Source organism: Osmia bicornis, chromosome 1 (genome assembly GCF_907164935.1).
Source record: "Osmia bicornis bicornis chromosome 1, iOsmBic2.1, whole genome shotgun sequence".
In the NCBI taxonomy this organism is placed as follows: Eukaryota; Metazoa; Arthropoda; class Insecta; order Hymenoptera; family Megachilidae; genus Osmia; species Osmia bicornis.
The window spans coordinates 10422241-10449209 of record NC_060216.1 but is presented as its reverse complement, the minus strand read 5'-3'; the positions used below and the strand labels follow the sequence as shown (position 1 = coordinate 10449209).

The window sequence follows — 26969 nt, the reverse complement described above, 5'->3', positions numbered from 1 at the left end:
CCACGGGAAACGACGAAAAACCAGGCCGCGATTGCGTTTCCCACGTGTCTCCTTTGTTGCACGCAATTACGCCAACCGATCGTTCGACGCGTTTCCCTTTAAACGTTGCTTCAATGTTGCATCGCGTGCAACACAATGGTTTCTTCGCGATCGTTATAAAAGAAGAGCAAACGTTGCGAGAAATACGTTTCATAAGAAATCAGATATATTCTTCGTTTCTCGTTGCGGGTTTATTGCATAATTCGATGAAAAACAGGTGCATAATTAAGTCGGACCGCGAAACAATAGTATTTCGACTAAAGGTATAACGAGAGGGTTTCATGTACACTAGGAAATAATATTTACAGGATGAATGGAAAATTAAATTCAAATCATCTAAACATTTCTAATTATAAAGCAGAGGAAACTCGTCTAACAAATAAACGTTGCTTGATTTAGAAGCATGAGGCAGTTGTTGGATGATTCATCTCAGGCAATTGGCCGAGTAATTAGTTGATCGAGTCGAATGAAATGGCAGCATACCGTCCGTGTTAGTTCATCTCCGGATCGTCGCGAAAATTTTGATGCAACCGTGCAAATTATCATGCAAATGACGTTCTACCGGCTCTGTCGCGTTTTCTCCTGGCTCCTTGCCTCCCGTGATTTATGTTCTCTGTACAGTCTGTAGATAATCGCCCGCGGCAGAACATGCTATTCAACCGTCCTTCAAGAGCGCTGCACCGTTTCACCGTTCATGGTTGCATTACGAGTGAGGAGAATTTTGCGAAACCCTCATAGACAAAGAAATAGCTCGAAGACGCGGGTATATCCTCGACGAACGATGGCCACGATGATAACGTTAACGATATTGCGGCTATTAATTATCTCGGTTAGGCACGACAGCGAAACTTACGCTTGGACCGGAAGTACAAAGCGTGCTACTTGCCACCAGACGTAAATCGTGCAACGTTATGGCATATCCGTGTATGTACATTATTAAACAGTGGGTGTAAATTAATTTTCGAAACATTGCCTGCAAGTACACCGCGCGAGTGATCACGATTCGGTTGTCGGATCGGCGAGTTTGAGCGTGTGTGGTGAACGCGAATTTCGAAAGTTTTCAGAGTTTCCACGGAGTGTATCTGGGTCAAAGCTGGGACTTTGAAAAAGTAGGGTTTGCTACAATATTTAAGGTAACCCTTAATTATTTTCAGAAGTTTCTGATTGCTTTTGTACTATAAATGAATAATTCACACTTGTTGAACTAAACGATTTGAACTATAATAAGTACTACAAATAGGTAAATTTGGTTAAAAATAAAATCTGTTATTTAACTTCGTAAATAAAGTATAAATAGTTCCTGATTGTTTTGCATGTAACAAATTACTAGCTGAACTAAATTCCTGAAACATTTAATTACTTTTTCTGGAATAATTTCACTTGTGGACAATATAAAGAGCGTGTGACAAGGAATTGATAAATGCTACATTTCATGTTGAAAGATCTGATGCTTCGTTTTAATAAAGCGTCGTACAAGGGGTTAATTGCCTAAAGAAAATTGTTCCGTATGAACACGCGGCACGGAAATAGGTGAAGGAGTCTCGAAAAGTTCGAAACATTTTCTCGAAGTAGGTAGTTCAGGAATTCTGTGCACGGGATACGAGTATCGCTTCGTGAAATTATCTCCGAGTTTGCCGTGTTGTACGCCGGATTGCGCTTTTCGTAGCAGGTATACGAATAATTGCTTGATTTACAGGTGGATTTGGACGCTCTCAATGTACACGAGGCTCGTACGTTCGAAATTAAGATATTCACAAGGAAAATAATCTCCGTTGCCGGCGCTGCAGAAACGTTTCTGGCCATTCGTGAAGCAGCCACGAGTTCGTTTTATAAGCCTCGGATTGCTGAGAGATTACGCGCGAATTATGTTCTTAAGACGCGGTAACGAGCAGACATGAATAATGACTACCAGCAATGCCGCGATAATTAATCTTGCGATAAATTGCATTCGATGAATATTAATGTTCCACAGGAAACAGTGTCGTTAACACAGCGAGCTTCCGTTTTCAAACGCGACGTGTCGCAAGATAGCGTACGAAAGCTGTCGTGACGTGATAAAACAATATTTCCATCCCGTCCGGCAAAAATCGTTCGACGATTTTTCGTTCGTTGACTGTTCACCGGAAAACGCAAATAAAAGGTTGGCCAGCCGAATCAGCCAAACGGAAGATAATCAATGGCCAATAAATCGATGAAAAAGGTCATTACGTTATTACAGAAGAATATGTCGCGTTGCAAACAAACCGAACGACACCGAATGTGAGAACTGCTACAAAATTTTACAAAATTCTAAATTTCTTTTTGGAAATTGAAAGAATAAAACAATGTTCTATAAAATACATTATTTCCGCACTATTTCATTATTTTTCCTTATGTTGGATGACAGGTTACAGACATAATTCTCGTAAAAATGAGCGAGTTGTTCGCGGTTTCTCTATAAACGATATCGATATTCTTGCCAGTGAATAAACCTAACAACAGAACCCTTCAGCTGCTTGCAAATTAATAACTTCATAAATTCAGTCGTTTTTGATTACGATAGGATCCAATATGTTCATTATTATAATAATTGAAACCAAATATGAGCTAAGCGATCGATAAAAAGCAACACTAGAAGTTACGCAGGTTAATTGAGATTAATTATTTCATTGCAGAAGAGGCCTGATGCATTGTACTGAAATATTAGATGCAGTTTCCACGAGCGTCGCAAGTCGAAGGAACCAATTTCTGACGGATTTCCTCGCTACCATTCAAAGTTTTCCCTTCCTATTACCTTATGCAAATGGAACGGTGCAGGCATACATATTTCGTTGCCAGTTACAATACCCCCATTCGTCTCGTTTCAATGACACGTTTTCAATCGTCAGAATTCTCAATCGGGACAATGCTAGTTCCAAAGAAACTTCTTTGTAAAAAAAAGAAACAACTTTTTCATCTGCCATGTATCATCATCAAAATACACGTTGAGTATTTGCCTTCAAATTTGCTCTATAATTTGTAAGTTTCAAAGAAATGATTCAAAGTGTTTCGCGCAAAAGAGAAATACTACGACAGTCGTAAACCACCGATTCAATTTGGGGAATAGCTTCGAAGCTGGAATTTCATTTTGTCTGTCGAAACGTTATAGATTAGGTGTCATCTTGCCGGTTCGAAATGCAATAAATGATCGCGTACAACTCGGCCATTCTATTCACGGTCAAAATCGATGCTTTATTAATCCAACTATGCTCTCGAGAGTTCGGCACTTTCATTCCGGCTAATCGATATATCGGCTACGTTCCCTGCGAATGAACAGTAATGAACGACAACGCTTTCTTTTTTTCATCTTTCCGTGATAAAGATCCTTATTTTGTTCAATTTGTGTCGTTCCATGAACGGAAACTACGTTTACATTTCGTTTTACGTGTAATATAAATTGTTATCTATTATTAGTACATTAAATACCTCAGTAGTCATGAATTTCACACGTTAAATCTGTAGAGATCATGGACGATCGGCATTACAAATGAAGTACAATCAAATAACTATACATATTGATTCAGATTAAAATGATATTGAAACGTTTGTTTGTTTTTTTTTCCAAGTTTCGTAGCGTCATCGATAATTTCATGCACTTGTTTTAAGCGTCCTGTTAATTTGCAGCATTGCATTCGGCTGCACGCTGCATTCAACGAGCTGCATTGTCGATCTCGAAACTGAAGTGCTCGTATGTGGTATAACCAATTATGGTTTACCAATAAGGGGTCGGTCTAGTTATCTCTTTATGTGCTATTCTCCACAGCTCGCCAGTAGGACCCGGTAAAATTAACCGGATCCGTTATAACATGGAGTGGATACTTGTGTCTAAAGTGCTATAAACTGACGTTTAGGCAACGTTAATATTTCTCTGTGTGCTTTAAAGATACAAAGAGGAAAGTGGAATATCAGATCATTTCATTCTGCAGATTACGAAAATTTCTAAATAATTTCTTCAATATATTCCTCTTAAAAATTATTTAAATTCTACAAGGGGTACATATAAAATTTGAAAAAAGTATGGAAAACGTTGCAAACAAATAGAAAAACGCGAGCACGATCCCTTGATATACGCGAATACTTTAAATCTTTCATACAAATTGGAAAAAATAACATTTATTTTACTTCATTGATTATTTCAACGCCTAAAAATTTCACTATCGGAGTGTTTTAATCGTATCATAGTAGGATTAAATTCTTCAAAGGCTAAGGTAGATGTAGTGGTCACTATCAAATAAATATGACAGTCGTCGTGTAGCGATACCGATAGCAGAGATGGTTTCAACGTGTTCCACTCTGACACGTTATACCGTGGATAAACGATCCGGAACACGCCACGTACAAAAACCATACAGCGAACCTAAACAATTCACCTGGACAGGGATCCGTTTAGGTTTGTGGACTGAATACTATAGAAAAACAAAACACACGAAACATTGTTACCTATCACAGCGATAAATTCTTTCGAAAAATATAACGGGGCTGTGTATTGAATACCAGCTGAATCCCTTGTCGAAAAACTGTATTCAATTTTACTTTATAAATATCCGATTTAACAGATTACACTTTACATGCGTCGTTCGCCCGATTTGTAAAGCTAAAAACAATTCTGTTATTAAACAACAAAGACAAATAAGACTGAAAAAGATTTCCAACGTGAAATTGAAATCTTTTAAAATGGAAGATAGAATTTTCCGAAATTTTCAAACCAGTATTTGTCACGGAGAAATAAACAAACGAAGCTAAGAAATCTGACAGAAGCCCTTCGACGAGTACACATTCGAGAAATCCTTAATCTGCATTGAACGGTAATGTAACTAAGGTTGTGCACCGGAGAACCGTCTGAACGTGGTGGGTCACAGGTGCGCATTTGTTTCCTTACGTAGGCGAATAAGCATCGATCCGACGTTCCTCGTAACGACGAGACGCGACGCGACGCCAGCGAAACGGAAGCCCGACGATGTCTTTGCTAGGGGAAATCGACGGGCTCGGTCGACCGGCTACAAACGCAATAACATCGCGAATATCGCGCTGCTGGCATATTGAAACTGAGGATTGCGCGGCCTCTAATTAATTGCATTACTTGTCACGCGCGTTTGCGTTCATTAATACGGCAAAGGCATCCGCGTCAGTGACACGCGTGCTGCAGTCGATCGGGCCGCCGATTGATCAAAGGGGTAGGTTGCGACGCGTTCTCGATGCGTCCGCGAATCGCGCAAGATCGATAGCGGCGAGTTATTTGCAAATATTATATTCAGCGGTATGCAAACTCGACTACGAACCCATCGGAAGTGCAGTAGTCGTTGGTGAATGTCCGGTCTGATTCAGCGGAATTCTACTCGAATTCGCAGCGAGACCAACCCTCCACGATTTTCCATCAACCAAGAATCTTCCCTGTCGTCCGCGTTATTGACACCTTTCGAACTCGCTAATTACGACGCTTAACGAGACTCGTCGACGGCCAAGAGTTTGACGAACCAATTAAAATCGGTCCCCTTTAAAAGCTAAACGTTTCCCTGTTATACGCGGCCGGTTACCGTCCGTTCCGTTCCCTTCCGTTCGTCGATCCGTCTTGGACGGTGAAAAGTTTGCTAATTAAGATGCGACACCGTAAACGTTTCGACGCGTGGGATTAACGAACGATAAAGTGGGCTAAATCGATGCGAACGATGTCGCGTTAAAACGGCCAGCAGCACGATGGAACGTCGATTAATTGCCTGTGGATTTTTGAGACCTGCGTTGATCGCGATTGCCGGCGAGTACCGAGAAAATGCCTGCACACGCTCGAAGGCGCGTCGAGTGGCTCGTACGTGAAATCCAATATCCAATCTGCGTTTCTCCTAACAATGCTGTCGAACGAGCTGCTGGGAATCGTGCAAAATGGCGCGCAACTGGACGAGCGCCAACTTGGAAATAAAAATCGCCAATTCCGTTCGTTAACGTTATCGACATTTCTATGTTTCGCCGAGTCCCGCGATGCCCGGTTCGATAAAAATCAGACCGGAGCTTTTTGATAGGTCCTACCACTTCGAAAGAGCAGAGGAAAAAAAAATGGGCGCTGTTCATGCCCGTGAATCTCGCGCGACCATTCACGCGGCTACGAACGATTCTGCGGGAAAAGCAACGCGTAACCGTGTATTACGTAAAACTATTCTGTTTCGTTTCGGTCCACGCATCGGGAAATCGTTAAAATTCGATCGTTATAACACATAGAGGAAACCATCTCACCCTAAATTCTGATTCGGAGAATCCAGAACAATAGTGCTAAACGTTCTCGTACTCTGACAAGTTACGAAATGAACAGTACCGAAACTACATTGACGTGTTTGTACATTTAGATCTAGTTGTACGGTCGTTGTATCGTGAGATGCTGGTCCCACGATTTTGAGGTCATCGGTCTAGGATATGACATTTCCATGGTCGTTGCTATCTGTTGCCACGCCTGGGGGATGTCTGCATTGGCTCTGGTACGCCGAAGTTTCGTGGAATTCCAAGGCAAATAGCTCTGTGTAAGCATAAGTTTGGAAACTCAACCTCTTCCGACTCGTCCCGATTGCTACTCCACGAAAGAAGCAATTTCGAAAAGGATCGTTCTCCACTCACGATAAAATCCCGTGAACAATTAAGGAACATAAAACGAAGAAAATCCGTGCGAATCGGAATTCGATCTTAAATGTACGAGATATTTCTTTGCTGAAGAAGACGTATAAGCGTTCTTACGTGTTAAATTTCAACGGGGAAGAATTTCGACAGAGAATTCTTCCAGTCGACTTGGCGCGAATCTATCAAGAGAAACCCTCAGCCTAACTCTAATCGCATAAGTAATTCTACCGGTCGAGGAGTCGCTTGAAATTTCCCAGAGATCAAGCTGGATCACGTGGAGACTTAACCTGCGCCAATGTCTTGACTCGGTTCGCGGGATCGCGTGTTGCAAATTCCATGCGAAACGAAGCGGCGCTATGGGTGACAAGGGCGAACTATTTTCAACCATTCGGAATCCATTACCGCGGTACCATCCTTCTGTGCCTGAAGTCGACTACGAGGCAATGCATCATCCGTAAGTGAAGCCACGGACCGGCGATCGTTCCCTAACTCCTCGCTGTGCTGCTTCCTTTTCGTTTCTCCTCTTTCTCTACCACCGTTGGTCCCCGTCGTCGGTTCTTCTATTCCGTAGAAAACGAAGCGGAGGGTGAGCAGGTCCGAACTCACTCCCCTTGACAACTCTCGCAGACTTATAAATCAAACCTCCACGAACAAATCGCTACGAAGATCCTGCGGTGCTTTCAAACGCTCTTCTTCTTCCTCTTTTTTCGCTGCACCACTACCCTCGTCTCGAGAAACTCTTGACCATCCCACGTGTTGTTTCTTCAGATCTTCGATTCGACCTGTGTCTTCTTTCCAAAGACTTTTTCCAACGGTATCCACGGTTTTGCTCGAGCTTTTTAACCCTTCATCAATGGTAACCTTGAAACTTCCGCCAGAAGTTACTCGTTACTTCTTGCAACGAGAACGTTGCAGCTTGCCAAACGACGGTAATTTTGGTCATCGAATTGGCCGTAAAGAAATTCCGCAACAATGGCTTTACGTTTGTCTAATTGTAAGATTGAACGAGGATTCCGTAGAAACACCTTCGTTTCGCGAATACGTTTCGATGTTCTCTACCATTCCACGAGGATAAAACTCGATTCTGCATCGAGCTGATCCATCTTCGAGTTCCTCTTTCCAATATTTTCCCTGTCATTGTTTACAATACAGATCACGGCAAAGTTCGTGGCACGCGGCATTCAAACTGCAAGAGCTGTCTTGAAGTTCGTCCAACTCGAGTACGGAGCAAGTTCCGTTCCTCTTTCGTCTGCAACTTCCGCTCACCGTACCCGTTCCCTCTTCGACGCGTATCTGTCCAGCAGCTAGCGTGTTTTCGTCGTACGGTGCTGTTTGTCCCGTGTAGGTATGCGGTTAGCTGTTTCGAGAGCCATCAAACAGTCATTCCCACGAGATGAAAACTCGTCGTGAAAACGACCGTTTCTAGGATTTAACTATCCCAGCCAATTGTAACTTATACGCGAACGGACTGGTGAATGGAGCGTGCGAATTCATTTCCATGGAATCGTGTGTCTTTCGCGGACGTCAATCGCGAGAGACGCATAAATAGCGTGAAACCGAGCGAGCTGTGAGGCCCATTCGGCTAGAGTTCCGGCGAATCTGCAATTCCAACTCGACTAATTGGGAGGCACAGATACCTTTGGAGAATGCCGGTCGACTGATGATACGTCGCGTCGGTTAGTTAGTTAACGCCAGAACGGTAACTATATATCCGTCACGTCAACTTACGTAAACATAGCCAAGGGAACATAACTTCTCCGGCATGCCAGAGGTACGTGTAAAGCAACTTTAAGGCCAATTTAGGGATCAGCAATCAATCTGCAGCCGGACGTGCATGAATGTTAACCGAGTCGCGCTTCAGACTCGAAACGGTTCCTGAAATTTCTATGGGACCCTCCTACAGCATACCGCGATCCAAGCCCTATTATTCGATTAATTAATTACGTCAGACGCGTTGCCGATAAGTGGATACGATTTAATCTTGAGTGTATAGAGTCGAGACCGAGAAAATATAATTAAGTTGCGGATGAATATCGAGGAATTTGTTAGGGAGCAATTTAATCATGCAGCTGTGCATTTGATAGTTCGTCGACTTGTCGGCGAGAAAATCGTTTACTTGCCAAGGCAAAGGCACCCTCGTAGTGGCGCAGGTTTCAGGCAAGATTTGAATTTATGCGAAATACCGTTTCCAGATCTCAATCGTATTGGCAATGAACCGAGAACTCGGTTCCGATTCACTTCCGCCTACGAACTTAACGCACTTTGCGACCACAGATCCGTGAACCTTCACACGTACCAAGCAATCGTGCGAGTTCTTTTATCGTATCACGGATACCTATTGTCAAGCCGGGAAAGAGAAATTGTAATTCAAGCAGGCAATACGCTTCGTGAACTGAATAATGACCCTAGCAACGATATAAAAGAAGATTTAGACTTTCGCGGAGAAAAAAAAATGCTACTTGTAACAGTTACGTATTGGAAAAGAGATTGAAGAACGAAATTGTTAGCTGTATGCTTAAATCCCCGAATTCTTAAAAATTTTGCGATAAAAAATAATATCAGATGTTCTACATTTCTAAATTCTCTAATTTTCTAAATTATTAAAGATTCGGTTTACGATTAGATTTCAGATCATCAACGCGCGATAGCATTTTGACAAGGATTCAGTGACGTAGCCAGACGTTACCGCGATGCTTGGACAGGGGAGAGCTCGTAAATCCTTTAAATTGAGAGTGACTCAGGTGTCCGATATGTCAGCTGCTTCCACAGACAGTAGAATGCTCCAGTGACGCGATCTGAATTCTGAGCGACGCGACGTGCCGTACAGCGCACTCGATACATCGATATCTCTCTATTCCCATCTTATCCTTCCTCCATTTTTCCTTCTGATCGCTCCTTCTCCCCCCTACCCTAACCGTCTCTTTTCCGCACATATTCACCCTAATCCTACGGACCTCCCTCATGGCTGGTACAAACGTGAAACGAATCAGGTCAGTTCATCCCCAAAGATATTCTGCTTAAGGATTTAGAACTTCTATTTACGCTTCCATTACAAAGTGGAAGGAGATCCGTGGCAGGATCGAAGGAAGATTTCGAATGCGGTGCTTGAAAAATTCTCATCTCCTTCCGTTACAGTCGACCAGATATCTCATCTGTTTTTCCTGCAATCCCCTTTTAGTTCTACCGCGTTTCAGATAAAAACCGTTCTAACGTGAAATATCAGTGATGATGCATTTAATATTCGATGATTTTTTTTGAAACTTCATCTTGATTTATAAATATTAACAATTTTATGAAAAAGAAAATTCAGTGATATATTTCTGACCACTGTATTAATGGAAATGTTGCAAATAATCTCTTTCCGATGTTGCGAAAACCTCTGAAATCCCTTAGCTATCAGGATTATTGGATCCACAAGGAAACAAGAATACCTTCCCTCGATAGCTGTTAGGGATGAAAGGGTTTAGAAAATAAAATTACAAAAAATTCTGAACATTGAATTCAGTATTTGATGGGTTGGCATAGATTGCGTGAACAGATAGTGGAAATCAATTTCAGATACGAGGAAATCGGATATCTGCATAGGTGACGCACGAAGACGACTAATGTTCGCCTTTGGCAAGAGGGTCAAGTGCACTATCTTGCCACTCTGCGGGATTCACAAACACTTTCGAAGATGGATGCGGTGCCAGGGAACGCAAATTGCATCGACCTAGCCGTGATCTACGACCTCGAGGAAAATTACATCTTCCCGCTAGTTTTCCATCGCTTCGAAATTAGGAGCGTAAATTAACGATCGACGAACGATGCTTCATACCCTCTCGCGTTTCTTCCTATCACAGAATTCACCGGACCGTTTTATCCCTTCCCTTGATCTGTCCGCACTAAAGCAGTACCATTATCCATCGTACATTATACCCGACCTGTTAAAACGGAAACGAGCCATCCACGCATCCATAGTTCGTAAGTTTCGAAACGAGGGCAACGTGGAGTAGTTGAAACTAGGGGGATGGCTGAGTCCAATGTCGAATAACCGACCCTTTGAACTTTTAACACAGTAATTTCGAACGGCATTTCACCGGCACAAGATCGCTGGCTCGCAGCAATGAAGGAAACGAAGAACTTTTTACGGCACACTCTAGCTAGTCCCGAGAGGCAGGTTTCGCCAGAAAAGCGAGTGAATGCCGACGGTATGAAGGGAGGAAAAAGCGGAAGGTTCACTTTCCCCTCTTCAACGGGCTTTATAAGGTAGCAGGCTATTACCCTTATAATTACCCGACAGCGATGCATTACTACGAGATTTTTTAATTACCTGTCCTTCATAGAACGATTCCATTCTTACGTGCCGCGACTACGTGCAGTTTTATGTAAACGTTAGTTCCGGTTGAGTTTATTCTTCGATCGCGAATCTCATAAATTAGGGAAGAAAAGGGGAGGAAGACTGTTATGTTTTTGAAAATTATGGAATCTATAAAAACGATTGATGATTGGAGAACGCATTTTCATTGTCAAAAGAAGAATAGCAATTAATCATAATTAGTAGAAAATAATACCGGAAACGTTTGCGCGATCGATCCAATCCGTTTCGCAGCGTGTATTTTCGCGCAGTGGTATCGAAATTACGTTAATTGCATCACGGAATAATTAATCTGCTTTCGATTATCTGCGCGCATTGCATCGACGAGTACCCTCGAACATGGTAGTCGCTAAACACGTGCCATCGCAGTTTATTTATCTTTGCCTCGGCAGAATAGCGCGCAATTATGCCTTAACGGATGTTTAATGTACCCCGCGATGCGGATTTTGCGCAAGTGGAACGTGCTCGTTGGCTCCCTTATCGCGTTATTAAATCCGTAACTTACAAGATGAAAGAGAGAAAAGAAAGAGTTTTACTCGAATTCCATGAACTTGGTATAACAGTAATCTTACGAAAACTGTAAAACGAGAAGGAATTACGGTGCACTTACCAAAGGATATTATTAAATTTTTAATACTTAATGAATCGATCCTTTTCAAATATTCTTTGAAAGTAACATAGGTGAATAGGAATATTAAAATTGCCAAAGACGAGTTTGCAGTTGTCACTCGAATTTTGTTTTGTATACTACATAGGGTTAATTGCTTCAATTGCAATTAAATACCAATCCTCTTAGAATCTCAAGTCCTGATAGAATTGAACAATTTTCATGCAACGAACACCAGAGAGCTACAAACTATATGAAAAGTAGCAGCGGTCTTTACGGAAGAACTTTCGACGAAAGGAACAACAATGTTCGCTTTTGATGAAAGTTACTTCGGTCGATCTCCGCAACGCTTTATAGAGTTAAGTGAAACCACGCTATTAATCCGGACGAGAGATACTTCCAGGAACGGGATCGTCGATCAAACAGCAATTACTAATCGATCGAAAGTGGTAAATTTTGCCCGTGAGTTTCCTCGTTGATTAGGGGCACGAAGTTTCGCGGAAAATCGATCGTTTCGCGACGAAGAAATCAAAGAAGGAAGCTGAAACGGCCAGGCGGCAAAGGAAGGCCGTTATAGGTCATGGTAATTAATTCGAGTCCAACTATCTTGGAAACTATCTTCGTGCTAGCTCTCTCTCTACTTCCAGCAGGATGCACGGCGTCGCAGTTGCAGCAATCTGTCTGCCGTTACTTCCGTTCTAAGTATGGCCGGTGAAGTTACTCGGAGATTAGGCGTCGCGTGAACCAGCGACGACGTATTCGCGTCGCTTAACGCTGCTTTCACAGTTTAAAGCAGTGTTTAGACCTACTGTCGGCTAAATTATCAACAAGAAGACCGAGCCGCCCTGAATGCTTCCCATTCTTTACGAAAGTGTCCTTAATGTATGCGCAAAGAGATAGCGTGGAAACTTCTCCAACATTATCCGTTATAATTAAAGCAACGGCTTAACGAAGAAAATAAACGTTGTTGCTTGGATAAGAAACGAAGGAATGGCTAACTTTTATCGGAGTAATACCGTTGTCACAGGCGATGGGGTAATTAGCAGTTCTGATAGAACGTCTATCATCCAATGTCCTTTGAAAATATAATACTCCAAGAGTAAACAAATCTATCTTTGTAATTTTAACTTTCATCAACGAGCTGGTTTATGAACATGAATTATAGATAACAAGAAAAAGTAAAGGAGTCTTTTCATCATCAACCAAGAAAAGATGCATTTGAATTCGTCATTAAAGAAAAAGATGGAAGCTGCACTTAGAAAATTACAAGAGTTAAATTAATGTCTTGCGAAGTCGTGTGCTGCCATGAGATGAAATATTTTTTTCAACTTTCGTTCAATAAAACATTAAATCCGTTCGATAAAATATTCTCTTTACATCTGATTAAATCGACGGCAATCGCTTGACATCATAGAATTTCAGAAATAATATAATGCATGTGTTGTTACCAGAAGCCACGATACGAGAAACTCATCAACAATGATCGCAAATAACCATGATTACTCGCACGATACCTGCACGTTACCATTACTTTCCACCACGAATGCGATGCAAGCACTTCCACCGGAAGTTCCGTTTGCCATTCACGAGAAAAGATCACGCGATCGCGTAGTTTCGCGGCTGATCCGAAAAGCGCACGACCTTTGCATCGCGGGTTATTACCCTAATTCGAGAGTAGCGTGAGCCGTGTAAAATAGAAAATCGAAAGATTCAAAGCGAGATGTAGCGTGTCGCGAGGGTAACTTACGGCCGAACGAACGGTTCCTGTTTTCCTTAGCGGTTTCCATCGTTAATCTTAGGGAGGCGCACCGCCAATGGCACGCCTAGGCGAGCAAACGGAATTCGAGACTGTGCACAGGACAGCTTGCTTGAATTTATCTTCATCAAGAAACAAGCATGGACCGTTACGAATGTTTTTCCTAATTTCGTTATCCCCTTCCCGACGATCTTCCCTTGATCGTTCTTTAAATTTTCCTATACTTAAATATTATTCTTATTTCCCTACCATCTTAGAATAACACTGAAAATTTTATTTAGAAAAGAAACATTAAACGCTGCTGTATTTTTAATTCGTGAAATAAGTCGTGAAAAGCACGGACCGTTACAACAATCGATTCCAAGCAATATTTTGAGTCTATGAAGTGGTTAGGAATCCATAAGCAGCGGTCCGTGAAACGGTTTCTCCCTGCCGCGCTCGTCGGTTTCGCACTTTAGAAGAGTGGCGAGGAAAACGTATGGGACGCTAGGGAAACATTCACTTTGATAGTAGATTTTAGCCACCATCCCCGTGGTCTCGCTTCCCCCGAGCCAACAGGGCTCTCTTTCATTTTCCTCTTTCTCCTTCGACTTGGTCTTACAATAACAACCGGCTAACAACGTTTGCGCTTTATCATACCTTTGAACTCGATCGCGAGATACCGTGTTACGAGTTCGCTGGAGTACCTTTCGCGAGAACTTTGTCGTCGCTGAAGGGCTTCAAACTGTCGTAACATAAAATTCCTTGCGGCTCAATCGACCGAGTAAAAAGAAAGAAAAAAAAAAAGAAAGAAAGAAAAGGAAAACGGTGGTGTAAGCTCGCTAGACGACGATATAACGTGAGAAATACGATTTTCCCTAAAAACCAATCCTCTCGACGTAATGGTTACGCGAGTGGGCAAGCTAGTTGGTTGCTCGGACCACGATCATGTTATCTGGGAAATTTATTCGAGATCACGTTGGCCTGCTATGATTAAATAAAGATATCACGTGCGAGCTGCTCGTTAAAAGCCTTTAGGAGACCATAACTTTATCACACCTTCGGGATAGTTTCCGCGATAAAGGACGGATACCTTGCATTATGTACACGTAGCCAACGGAACTGGGCCACGGGGCCATTCGTTAGCTTAATGTTTTATCCGCGGCTGATGCGCTGCTGAATGAGAATGTCAGGTTTAAGCCGTTCGCTTGAAATTCACGGGAGGGAATCGAGGAACGAGCGTGCTCGAGAGAAAAAAAAAGGCTCCTCTCTACGTTGCCAGAACGATACTCCTAGAAATTCGTTCGCGTCAGCCGAAAACTATTCGCTTGGATTAGTTTCCATTTTCAAGAATTAACCGAGTTAAATTTTTCTCTCCAGCTTCACGTAGAAATTGTACATTGCTAATTCTATTCTAATTTCTATTCTATTTTCCTATTCCATTCTAGTATCAACCTAGAAGCTCTTAACCTACTAACACGTTGACTGTTCCTAAAACTCCAATTATTGAATTTTCAAATTTAATTTCACTCTTCAATTTCAATGCCTCTAAAATCTCAAATACTGAAAACTGTCTCTAATGGTTCGCTTGAAGCATTGAAGTTACAAGTGTCCTAATACTTCATGAACAACCCTCTATATCGCGACCCTCCCCAAGTGCAAATGTGTCTCTCGTGTTTCAAAAAGTTCATCCATAACCTACGTTGCACCAGTAACCTTTGTTTTACACGACGATACTCCTTTCTATTGTTGATTGATATAAAAAAAAAAAAAAAAAAACACGCGGTATAGAAAGCTAGGGACAAAAGTCGCATTGATCACGCTGCTTCTATGTAGCTGAGGTACGTACAAAACGATTCGTGTGTTTCGCCGAAACTTGTCGATACTTTTGTATTCAAACATCGTAATGGAGTACTGTATCTGTGTGTAAGTAGAAGTAGGTAGTAGATACTTACGCGACCAGAGGGTACACGTTAAGTTGTAAACTGAAAACAGCACGATTCTCGTGAATCTCGGTAAGGGAGAGTAACGCTTGGGTGAGTTCAGTTTTCTAACGAACGACTTCCGTGTGAATGTTTAACGATTCGAGCATGTCGCCGAGTGACACGCGCCGCTGTAAAAACCTCGTTACGGTTTGTAGAAATGGAAATTCGTTGGAATGGAAATAACACGCGTCAAATGGGAACCTGTTCTTTTCCATATGCATACGTGTCACGGGTGGGTGCTGTTACTCACGACTCTTAATTCATCGTTCCAAAGGTAAATGAAAAGTGTTTCGACGCTTATCGTGCTTGTCGGTGCATTAAAATGCTATTACGAATTCAGAAATTTCTATTCTATTATGAAATTGAAATCGTTGATAGAATCACTGCAACGAACATGAATTTAATGGTATTTTTATTCTTCCATAAAGATTAACCTTTTAATCGCTGCAGTGGTCATTTTAAAATGAAATATAATCCCAGGGATTTTCTCGCGAAAAACTGAAGAATTATGCATTTTCACGAGTACATGACTCGCTCAACTTTCGAGAAGAAGAAAGATTTCGAATGAAAAGGAACGCGTTCGCTCTTGCTGCCAACTGTATTCTCGTTCTTGCTATTGTTAAGAGAATCCATAAATACGTCGTCGTCTGGCTCGCAAATGAAAAACGAAGAAAAGAGAGTGACGAACTATGGTGAGAACGGTTTGGCTCCGTTTCCCTGAACGTATTGCTACGAAACCTTTCGAATGTTCAACAGTATTACAAGCATTGCAAATTTCAGGAATTCAATCGACGTTATTTGCAATAGGGTTGAATTCAATTGTACGTTTGTAAGTATCAATAACTATATGCAACAATAACTGTTATAATACATTTTAACCTTGATTTAATTATCTACTAATTAATAATTCACGCAATTTACAAAGGAAAATCTTAAACCCGGAAAAATTAAAATTAAAAAAATTTAGATACCTTGTAAATATGTAAGTGAAATAAAACTAAAAAAATATCATTTTCTGCGCTTCAATTTTCAAACTGTCAGAAAATGAAACTCAATATTATTACTATTATTCCTCTCTTTATATTGGTATTCCCTGAAAGGTTTTCAATTTGTTACATTCGAAAGGAGAAACATACGTACTCAAATAATGGTTCGAACGTAAAATCAATATTGAAATTAAACCACGTTAAGATCTGTATTCGTCGAAAACACGAGGATGCATTAACAAAGCGTTAAACAGTATAATTACCGTCAAGTATACTTGCAATTAACACGGAGCTTGGAGAACGAAATTCACTGGACACCGATTGTGCTTAAAATCAGAGTGCAATCGACTAACGGACCAGCACCGAATCGGGAACGCGTTTGTACATCGATCAAAGGACCATCTGGTAGGTGCGAACGATTAAGCTTGCGGATTCTGGACACTTTAACAATCACGTCAAATCGTCGTACGAATCGGTGTCAAAATAACGTTTAAGTAAACGAGCTTCTAATGTTATTTTATTCTTATTATTAACCCTTACAGGGTATAATTAATTTAAAGTAAAAGGAGTAATAATTCTATTCTTCAAAGCGTATACTATAAATCTTTACCGTCTACACTTCTAATTGTGTTTTGTATCAAGAATATACTATGTACGAAATTATAAATTACTATGACAATTATATTAGGACACACATAGGTATGCGTCGATCGTCCGCAAAAGGTTAAAAGATTGAAATATAATTCTATTTTAACCCTATATGTATTGCTTAAATTTATTGTCACAATTCCATAAAATGCTTTGTATAAATGATTATAAATTATAAATAGTATGAGATTAGCAATTATAAATACTAATTATAAATTTTTTTTCTTACCTTGAGATGTTTCACGATGTAAAAACGTCCCCCAGTTGCCAGTAATAGATCCATCCAGTATAAAATTGTCTATAACACACGTTAACAACACTGTTAAAATAATACGTTACATCGCAGAACAATTATGCAATTATGCATGCACGAACATTTTATTTCTAATTAGTCGATGTTGATCCAGCGAAGCTGACACGTAAAACCGAAGGTTACAAGGATGCATTAGCTCACAGGGCGTGTTACATAGCAAATTTTTGCGGGCGTCACACTTTCGTTCTTTTTTTTTTCGCGTTTCTACTTGGCGACGTTATTACGAGCGTCGCGTTCCTTTGTTTATCGCACATGACGTTCGTGACGTTATTGCAATCAAGCCGTTCTTTTATCTACCGCTGCACAATGTTGTCGACATTATTGCAACCCCTGTATCCTTCTCTCTATTGTACGGACCGTTGTTATTCCCAGCTTACGTGTTTTCATTAGCTCTCGCGCGACCCCCTTCCCTCTGCTCGCTCCCACCGAAAATCGCATTATCAAATTATTGCGCGTTTCCGTGAAAAATGAATTTCATTTGAGCCGCGCAGAACGCGATCTCGATGAACGAATATTATGCTTTCCTTTCCTTTTATTCCCTCGCTTTTGTCTGGTGTCGTTTTATTGGCATTTTCCATACATCGTGAACATTGTTTCATTTTAGGTCGTGCATAATTTGAACCGCAGAATTGATTACCGATTCGATATGCTGAAATGTTAATCGACGCGATGAAAGATGTAACATCCGGTGGTGGCAAACTTGCGAACGTTGCGTGCAACTCGTGTGCGAGATAGCGGTTTAATTTAGTGCGTGGAAGATTACTTTTGCTGAAGAAAAAAGGAAAGAAAGCAAGAAGAAGTGGGAAAACAAGGAACACGCTCGAGTTAAGTAAAGGAACGGTGCTCAAGATATTGCCTTATCGCAAGAGCAATTCATTTGCTCACTTCTAGAAGTAGTTGACTTTGCTACGTACGTATCACGCGTCTTTCTGGCTTCCTTATTTACTCCAATTGGATTTCGAACTTGTACTGAGACGAAGGGTTTCTTATAATAGAGAATTAAGGATAAAAATTTCTTTCGCATTTGATATAACATTCAACTAAACTGATTATCTAGACGATATTTAGACCCCAAAGAGATAAAACCCCCTGGAAACTAAGCTCTTAAAAGATCCAGGTAGCCAGCATTTAGCCTATTAGCAAAATTCCGTTAAAAGGATTAACTCATCGATGGAAGCAGTACGAGGTGCAATGAAAGCCAAGGGCCAATCCGCTTTCCATTATTACGCGGGGCATCTCGATTACGCGTTTCACAGTCAGTTTCACAGGCAATAGCGTTCGCAATAGCGCCGCATAATCCGTATTTCATGAGAACGCAACATGAAAAGGGACGAGAAACGTTACGGACCCCCCTGCTGTTTGTCGTAATTATATTATCGCGATTCGTCGGGCTGCAGTCGCACCAGCGTGCATTAGTAGAGCAACCACGTCCTCCCTAATCATGATCGAAAGCTGATACTGCCTACCATCGGTCTACGAGTATCGGTCGCGTCACGCGAAAGAGGAAGCTCCCCTACGACTGGTAATTCTGTTCAAACGTGACTAGCGCAGCTACTTAATCCTTCTCTTGTAGCAGTTGCTCTTTGTGTTTCAGCGAATTTCAGGTTAATCAGCGCGATTTACTTCGATAACCAGGAAATCGGTAACACGATCTGACAATGAGACAAAGAAATTCTTCCGTTTCTTGAAAATCAGACGAAATCGAGCAAACGAAATCTTTCAATTAACCGCATTTACACTTTTTCCAATGGTTTTCTTAAATTAGAAGTGTACATTTTTCGAAAAAAAAAAGAAATAAGAACTTTCAACTGCGAAACATCAAAAGTCTATCCTATGTTTAAAAGAAAAAATCAATTCAAGGGAAACATCTGCCATGGCAGAAGCTCCTCGCACTTTTCCACGTCCCAACCATATTTGCATTCGCTATAACGCCATCCCCTCGCCGTGCCGGCACGTAGTACGATCGTGTCCCAGATGAGAAGAGCTCCATCTTATCCTCGTAAAAATTCAATCGCGTTTGACTTATCATCGAGCCAATCACTGCGTGGCGTCCGACAGTGTCTACGTCGCCCGAGAGTACACACCCTGGGGAGGGGGGTTGAAACGAGTCAACCCTCCTCGCAGACGGCAACGATTCGAGTAAGTGATATTTAAGCGAATGTTAAACGGCGCACCGTGCCAGAAAGAAATACGCGGGAAGAAATAGGGAGGTCGTTTGGTGTGCGGCGAACAAGCAGATCTGCTTTGAAAGCGACGAAGAAAAGCAGCGGAAAAGAGGACGGAAATCGCGACGCGTCGGGGACGCTCACTAGGGGGAGGGATCATAAATCAGGAATTATAAAGCAATTTCATGGAAACCGCAACAAAACTTGAACGAGTAAGTTCCATTCGCGTCTACTTGCAAATACGGAAGAATGGAAGGTGAAGGGGAAGCGCATCGGACTCTAGCAAACTATTACAAACGGCAGTCCGCTTGTCTTAATCGAGCATTACTCTTTCTTCCCCCCTCCGTTCTAGACAATGATACGCGTCCTCAACCCTCGTCGCTCCGTGTATTTTCCTCCTCGTAACTTTGCCCGACGAGTAGCGTTATAGACCGAGCGGATACATTACACCGAGCGGAACTCGGAAGAAACGCTTTCGAAAAGTAGCTGCTGAATGTTTCTCGAGATGATCGTTACTGAAAAGTTGCGATTTCAAGCGAGTAGATAGAACAAGAGCGCGATTAGAAACGTTTTTTTGCTGTGAAATATTTCAGTTTCGATTCTGAGAAAGATTCGACGCCGTTAACTGTTTATATCTCTGGCATCGGACTCGACGATGATAAAACGCTGGGTACCGAAGACCCGACGACGCTTCGGTTACTTAGCATATTAATATCTTTTGGCCCCGACTACGGAGTAGCATGGGAATCCTTCGAACTGGATTCCTTCGACCTCGATATTCCAAGGGAAATCCACGAAGCGTGGCCCGTTCGTTCGAGTTACTCCACGGAACAAATTATCGATAATCTTAGGATCGGGTAGCAGGGCCAACCGAGATCTGTTTATTCGATGCTTTAAACGAAACGACGCTGGAACACGAACCATGATGAAATACGAAAGGAATCATTGGTTTGGACATTACGATTTCGAAGGTACAAAACTTTCTCTGATACGCACCCCTTTAAACAGCACTATCTTTCTTCGCCAATTATCCTGGATTGATACATACACGCTATTCTTAGCTTATATTTTTCTATTCTTTTCTCTCACCTTTTTTTGTTATTAATAATTCACGACGGTGCTGCGTCGAATTCAAGTACAGTGTAATCACGGATAAGTTATGCTCACGATGCTAGAGGAAAGGTCGTAAGGAGAATTAACGTCCCCCTTCGCGTGGAGGTCGCGGAATGCTTGGAATTTGCCGAGCAACACTGGACCACGGAATAATGATAATGGCGGACCCTTTTTCTTCCCCACTGATCGTTAACGTTCCTGTGATAAACATCGCGAACGTATGGTTTTGCCGATAACGCTGACAAGAAGATTTTGATAATTTAAAAATAATGGCTGGAAATTCAATTATCGTTGGAATGCTTTCATCCCATTCCTCATGTTTATAATTGCATTATAATTAATTGTCGTACTAATAACACTAAAATTGTGTAACAGCAAATCGCTGTTAATAGAAATTACTACTATTGCGTGTTCCGCGGATCGTCAAATGATACCGGTTTAATTTGCAACAATTTTCACGGTACATAAACCGTTCCGGTATAATTAACGAACAGGGTTAAGAGAGATTCGATAGAGTTTCTAATTAAATAACCAAAACTGTCCGAGTACCGAACAGCACATGAGCACGAAATGATTCGTACTGTATCAGTAGCTAGGCGTAACGACTTTTACTTCGCCTCTTACTCGTAACAGCACAATTAAAGATAATTAACTGTATGACGCGGATCGGTGAAGTTTTTTTCGTGGCCGCCCGTTCCAGTGGTCGCAAGTTTGTGATTCTCTCGTCATGGACCGCGATTTTACCGGCTCACCGTACAATGAAACTTCTTCTCGGTCCGCGGTGCGCACGTAACCGTAAGAAAGTAAAGTTAGCACGTGGAAGAATTTCGTAATCTGCTTAAATCCGCGCGAAAGGAACGCGACGTGTAACGTGGTGGCGTTTAACGGAATGTTGCGCAACCAGCGGTATTTCTACGCGATGTAAACGAACGTGAAAGTTAAATAAAGCGGGGCTCGTTTCGATCCGTCGAGCAGTAGGCGTTTTCACCGGTGCGTCGGTGATACGCTTAAGCAACAACCCCTCCGCTTGGTCCGCTGCTACTCGATCGTGTTAACGCTTCGACTGTCAAGCTAAATTCACTGAAAGTCCCCCTCGGGCATTAATTTAATTGAATCGGTGAGTTGAACAATATCGCGAGTCCAAAAACCAAGTTTCAAGCTTTGAAACGATGTTTCGTTTGAGATGTGTTTCATTAATTTGGTCACATCTGAAATTCTTTACCTTTTTTGATTTTAAGATAAATTAAAATTTCGATGAAATTCAATGCACAATCAACCTACTAATCGAGAAATAAACGAACCAGGCGGCGACGATGGATTGGAGAAGGAACCGAGTCGAAGAAGAAGAAACGCGTAGGATGGTGCAACCGGAAAGGTCTCTAAGTCGGTTGGCAAAAGATGGATGGAGCGTCGATGCAACGGAGTATCCGGAATCTGATGATGGTAAATGCAGGAAACGGAAAGGGCGGACCAGTCTTAACGAATACGCCTTGGGAATGGCAGGCAAACAGGAGGATGGTCTGATACTTTTCGGCCATAACGAGCTTCGACGTGCATTTGTTAGATCATCAGAATACAAGCGAAAGGTACGTGAGTTCGTGCCGTTTCGAGAAAGAAAGACGAGAATCCTCATAATCCCGGTTTAATGGTTTGGTTCGCCTCTGTTTTCCTGCAAACACCGTTCCATTGCCTTTCAAGGTTTTAATCTCGACTAAAAATTAGCTTCGAGTAATCTCTCGTTAATGAGTTTTCAACGAAAAACGAAGAACCTTCAGGGGGATGGGAGGATTCGAGGCTACACATGAACGTATCAAAGTTTTTCCAAGTATCTGTTGATCCTAAAAATCAGTCGCTTCGACGGTGCGCACTCTTCTCGTTGCACGGGGTAAAAGCGTTTTCATCTCTTTTGTTTAGGTTGGACAAGCGTCGCGCTTGTACCGTTTACAACGCACGTTTTTCGATTTGCCTGGACGAGCACGGATTTCGCAATGAGTCCTCCTCCTTACCCGCTCGGCTGAAAACTTTCCAGATTATCGGGCAAAATTTACGGCGAACTGAGAGAAACGTAGCGGCGTGCCAAATCTATTTGGCCCGGACACGACTATTACTCGAGCTCGGCCCTCTTCTGGATACCAAGGTCGACTTCGAAGGGTTTTCAAGAACCGCTGTAATCAGCGTGTTATCACTGCAAGGAAATCGTAACCCCGAGTACCGGGTATCCTGAATATCCTTATTGTTTCCCTAACAATGCCTATTATTTCTTGAATAACGTTATTCTCGATTGCATTATCATTCACATGCAACGCGAAAAGTTCAACGAACCGGAGTTTTCCTAAGAAAACAGTTACGTGAGAAATGAACGACCGATATTCTACGCTTTGATTCCCATCTGGCTGACGAATTAACACCAGTTCTCACCGCGTTGAATAACCGATGCACTTTTAACGAATCCTCCTCGAAATTGTTGCGCGTTCGGTGAAATCTATATCGAATCGCGAAATGTTCCATATTTGCCTGGCTTCGTTTCGAGGCCCCGTGGCGGGTTATGAAACGACCAAAGATGGTGTGCGAATCGAGAAGCACGCATCAGAGATATACCACTATGTACGGAAAGATTAAAAAGCCGTACGAATTATTTCATAGCGATGGAAGACGCAGTTCCGCGAAGCGCGACATCACGTTTTCCCTGGATACTTCTGCGAACTTCTGCAGAGGCGAGCACAACACTTCTTGGACACGAATGTAATCCGAACAGGATGGTTAATATTCCCCTGGGAACGTAGTCTATGCCACGAGTAAGATTTCTCCGAGGATTCAACGGCTGATGATTTTAATTAAGTGGCCCTTGTACTCTCGTCCGGCGAGTGTCACCGCAGAAATAGCGGTTCCCGCAACCGTGCACGACTGGTGTGTGTCCGAAACAATCGGGACTGGTGGCTTCGAAAGGTAATTTCTCGCGGAGAACGAGGAGTAGAGTGATCGAACACGGTGCCAGAGAGACGAGGGATCTTGAAGAAATCCTTAGAGGATCGGGATGAGGCTCGAGAAAGAAAGCAAACGGGCTGTATATAAGCGCGTGCAAGCGGTATTGCGGAAACGAAAGAAACGGCAAAGCGAAGGCGAATGTGTGTGGAAGGTATTCCGCGGTAATACGTTCGCCTGCAGCGGCCCTGCACTCTGTTTACCCCCGACAAATCCCACTAGACACGATATTATCCCTCTTATATACCCTCTCGTGCCGTCATCCAGCGGGATTCTACGGGAAGAAGGCTGTGCAGCTTGCCGAATACCCGGCAAACGATTCGTAAAACGACCCGCATAAAGCTTGACATCGTGGTTTGCGACCTTGTTGAGATCTATGCGATTTGAATCGCACGAAAGCGGAAAGAGCAAAGGAGGAAGAACCGACCCCGAGAACCCCTCTACTTTCCACAAAGGCGATAAGAAAAATCGCCCCTCTTTATTACCGTCGAATTATTCCATAAAACGGTACGTTTCCTTTTTAGGTACGGAATAAGAAATTATTATATTACCGTACCACTCGTGCCGAGAAATAGAAAATGCGACAATTCCATGGAACGATATCAGTTGTACCGACAACAAGAAAAGAAAAGGTTTGTTTTATCAAAATTGTGAGAGGCTCGAGTACAGCGAATATTCTCTATCGATTGACCCATCGTTGGATAAAAAAATGACAAAAAGGAGAGAGAGGTGAACGGACGATAACGATGCAGGGAAAATAAACCGATAGCTAGCAGCGATGATCGAAAAGTCGTTCACGAGCGACGGTACCTAGACCAGACCAGTGGAATAACGAAAAGGTAGAACATACTGAAACGAGCCTGATTTGCTGGAAAATGTAACACAACCCTTCTGGCGAACGCACAGGCATCGAATTAAGTTGGCGTGGTAGCTGCTCGGAGGCGAGCACTTTACAGGTGGTTTACATCGCGTTTAAAATGCCGGTGTACTCGGTCAGATTTATCGACGCGAGAGAACGGTCCCTGGCAACGTGCCCCGACCCACAGTTTTACCGTCTCCAACTTGTATATTGCACCTAGAACCGACAGGGATGAAAACAATATGAAATATCCCATTAAACTTGACGATTCATGGCTGCTCTAAAAGTGCAGTAACGATTTTAGCTATATATAACAAAGAAAGTGTTAATACTTTTTTTAGTGGAACTGCTGTAATTAAATGAGTGAAACATAGACGATGCTGTGGTACAAAGTATAACTGTATAAGTAATAAGTAATTTAAAGATTGATAATTGTAAGAGGCATTGATTACATTAAGTATGCGACTATCAAAGTGTTAATACAGATCAAAAGCATGATTATTCAACTCTGAAGCGCTATCAATGTATTTAGGGTATCAAAAGCAAAGGCGAATACTAACGAGCCCTAATGATAGAATGGTCCCAATTAACTGACTGATTAATGACAAGGTACCAAGTATATATCCTCTCTAATTTCCAGATTCGAAGTGGATGATTAATGTTGGTAAGTTAGGAAGGCACTCGATTCGAATCCCCTTCATGTGAATTCTCATTATATTTTGCGTATTTAAGATATAATTTGTATATCAAATAACTAAGAATTTTTTTAAATTAATGTGGTACCAGAAACATTAAATAAAAAATAATACAATAACGAAGGAGCGTAGGAAAAACGGTAAGCATCGTGGTGGAAATTTCTTGATAAACAACTGCATTCGTCAAGTAGAAGACTTGGTTCGGAATTACAACTAACAGAAACACATACGAAAGCGCCCTAAAGGGTCGTGTCGCCCTTAATTTCTACCGTAAGACTCTCTACCCTTTCAAAACTTTTCACACCCTTGGCGTATGGACGTGCTCGAGTTATCGCTAACGAACCTCCTAGCAGGGAGTTTAAAAAGTTGATTCGTGAACTGGTCCCCAAGGAAATTTGTCTTCGGTTCAAACACCAACGTGGTTTAACTACAACCGGCCAATTGTCGCAAATATGCTACCGCATCGTATTATTTTGATATTGTATACAATATAAGTTTACGCCTACAATGAGATGAATTTTGATAAAATTTTAACAAACGTTTGACACATTTTTGACAATATTACTTTGTTAGTGACCAATTTATTGATTAAGGTTGAAGATTTATGACAGTCTTTTCAGCGTGCAAAAACGACAGTGTCAGCAAGCCATCGGCTCAAATCGATCGAGTGGATACTCTTCGAGCTTCTCGTGATTGAATTTCACGAGAAGAGCTCGTTACCCTGACGGTATTATTTAATAGCCTTTTATTGAATGGTTAGGCGATGGCACCTAAACGTATCAACACGTAATATTGTTTTGTTGTTTACCAAGCTGAGGGCGCATTTTGCCGTGTTGCTTCACGTTACGAGCTTTAATAGAATAACTAGCAAATGGCTAGTTTGAAAAATTGCATTGTACGTTAAAAATAAATAAATTCTGTTAACAAAAAACTAGCTAACCGTATTATTAATGTTTGTAATCAATAACGAAACAGACAGAGACAACAAGTAATTTTAATCTGGAAAGAAATCAATTGTTATTTTATAAAAGCATTCTTTCTCTTTCCCTTTTATACAATAATTTACTTTATTCTTATTATACTATTATTCAACGTTATTGTCCTCATACATGAAGTTCAGTAAAGAAATAATCCCTTCATTATGCAGTCAATTTCCGCAATACCGTCCAATGTAAATTAACTTCACTTAAGTCACCAAACAACGGAAAGGTGACGCTTTTATAAAGTCTCTGAAATAAATAGCCGTTGATTAAGAAATAAAATAAAAAGAGAAGAACACTTTTCTGTTGAAACGTGAAGTTTGTAGAGAGTATAATAATTCTTTCAATTTTACAACGCAAAAGCTTCGAAAAATAAAACAAATTGCCCTGAAACTTTAATGTTTTGAGGTCTTTCATTCAAAATATGAAAACTGTGTTACTTTTTCACAATATCAATTGTGTACACAGTGTTAGTAACGTAAAGTTTTTAATTATGAAAAGTGATACAGAACCTTTGACATTAAACGACCAAAGAGAATTAAAGAGCTACAGCGTAATATGATGGATGTCGGGAAAGAAGAAATTAAGAAATCGCAGATTGCTATTTTAAATACAATGTATCTTTCAGAAGTTCCTTTGTGAGGTTCCACAAAGCAGAAAATTAGATTCGTTATGGGTATGTGTATAAGTCTGGAATAAAATAAACGCTTCCACAAAGCACTCTTAATCTTCCGTCGATTGCATTCAATTTTAATGGTTGATAAACGTTTATCCTGTAAGATTAGGAGGCTAGATTTCTTGTTTTAAATTAACTTGAAGATTAAAGTTGAATTAACTGATATAAATCTGATATAAATCTTACCAGGATCTTTTTCACCAAACTAACA

At 41.4% G+C, this 26969-nt stretch overlaps 1 long non-coding RNA gene across 1 annotated transcript in view; it reads right to left on the bottom strand.

Moving 5' to 3' along the window:
- The window catches only part of LOC123987817, a 61614-nt gene that overhangs the window by 6000 nt on the left and 28645 nt on the right, over positions 1–26969 (bottom strand). Inside the window, exon 2 of the long non-coding RNA XR_006829439.1 lies at positions 17205–17273. This is a non-coding gene — a long non-coding RNA (uncharacterized LOC123987817). The remainder of the gene's footprint in view (positions 1–17204; positions 17274–26969) is intronic.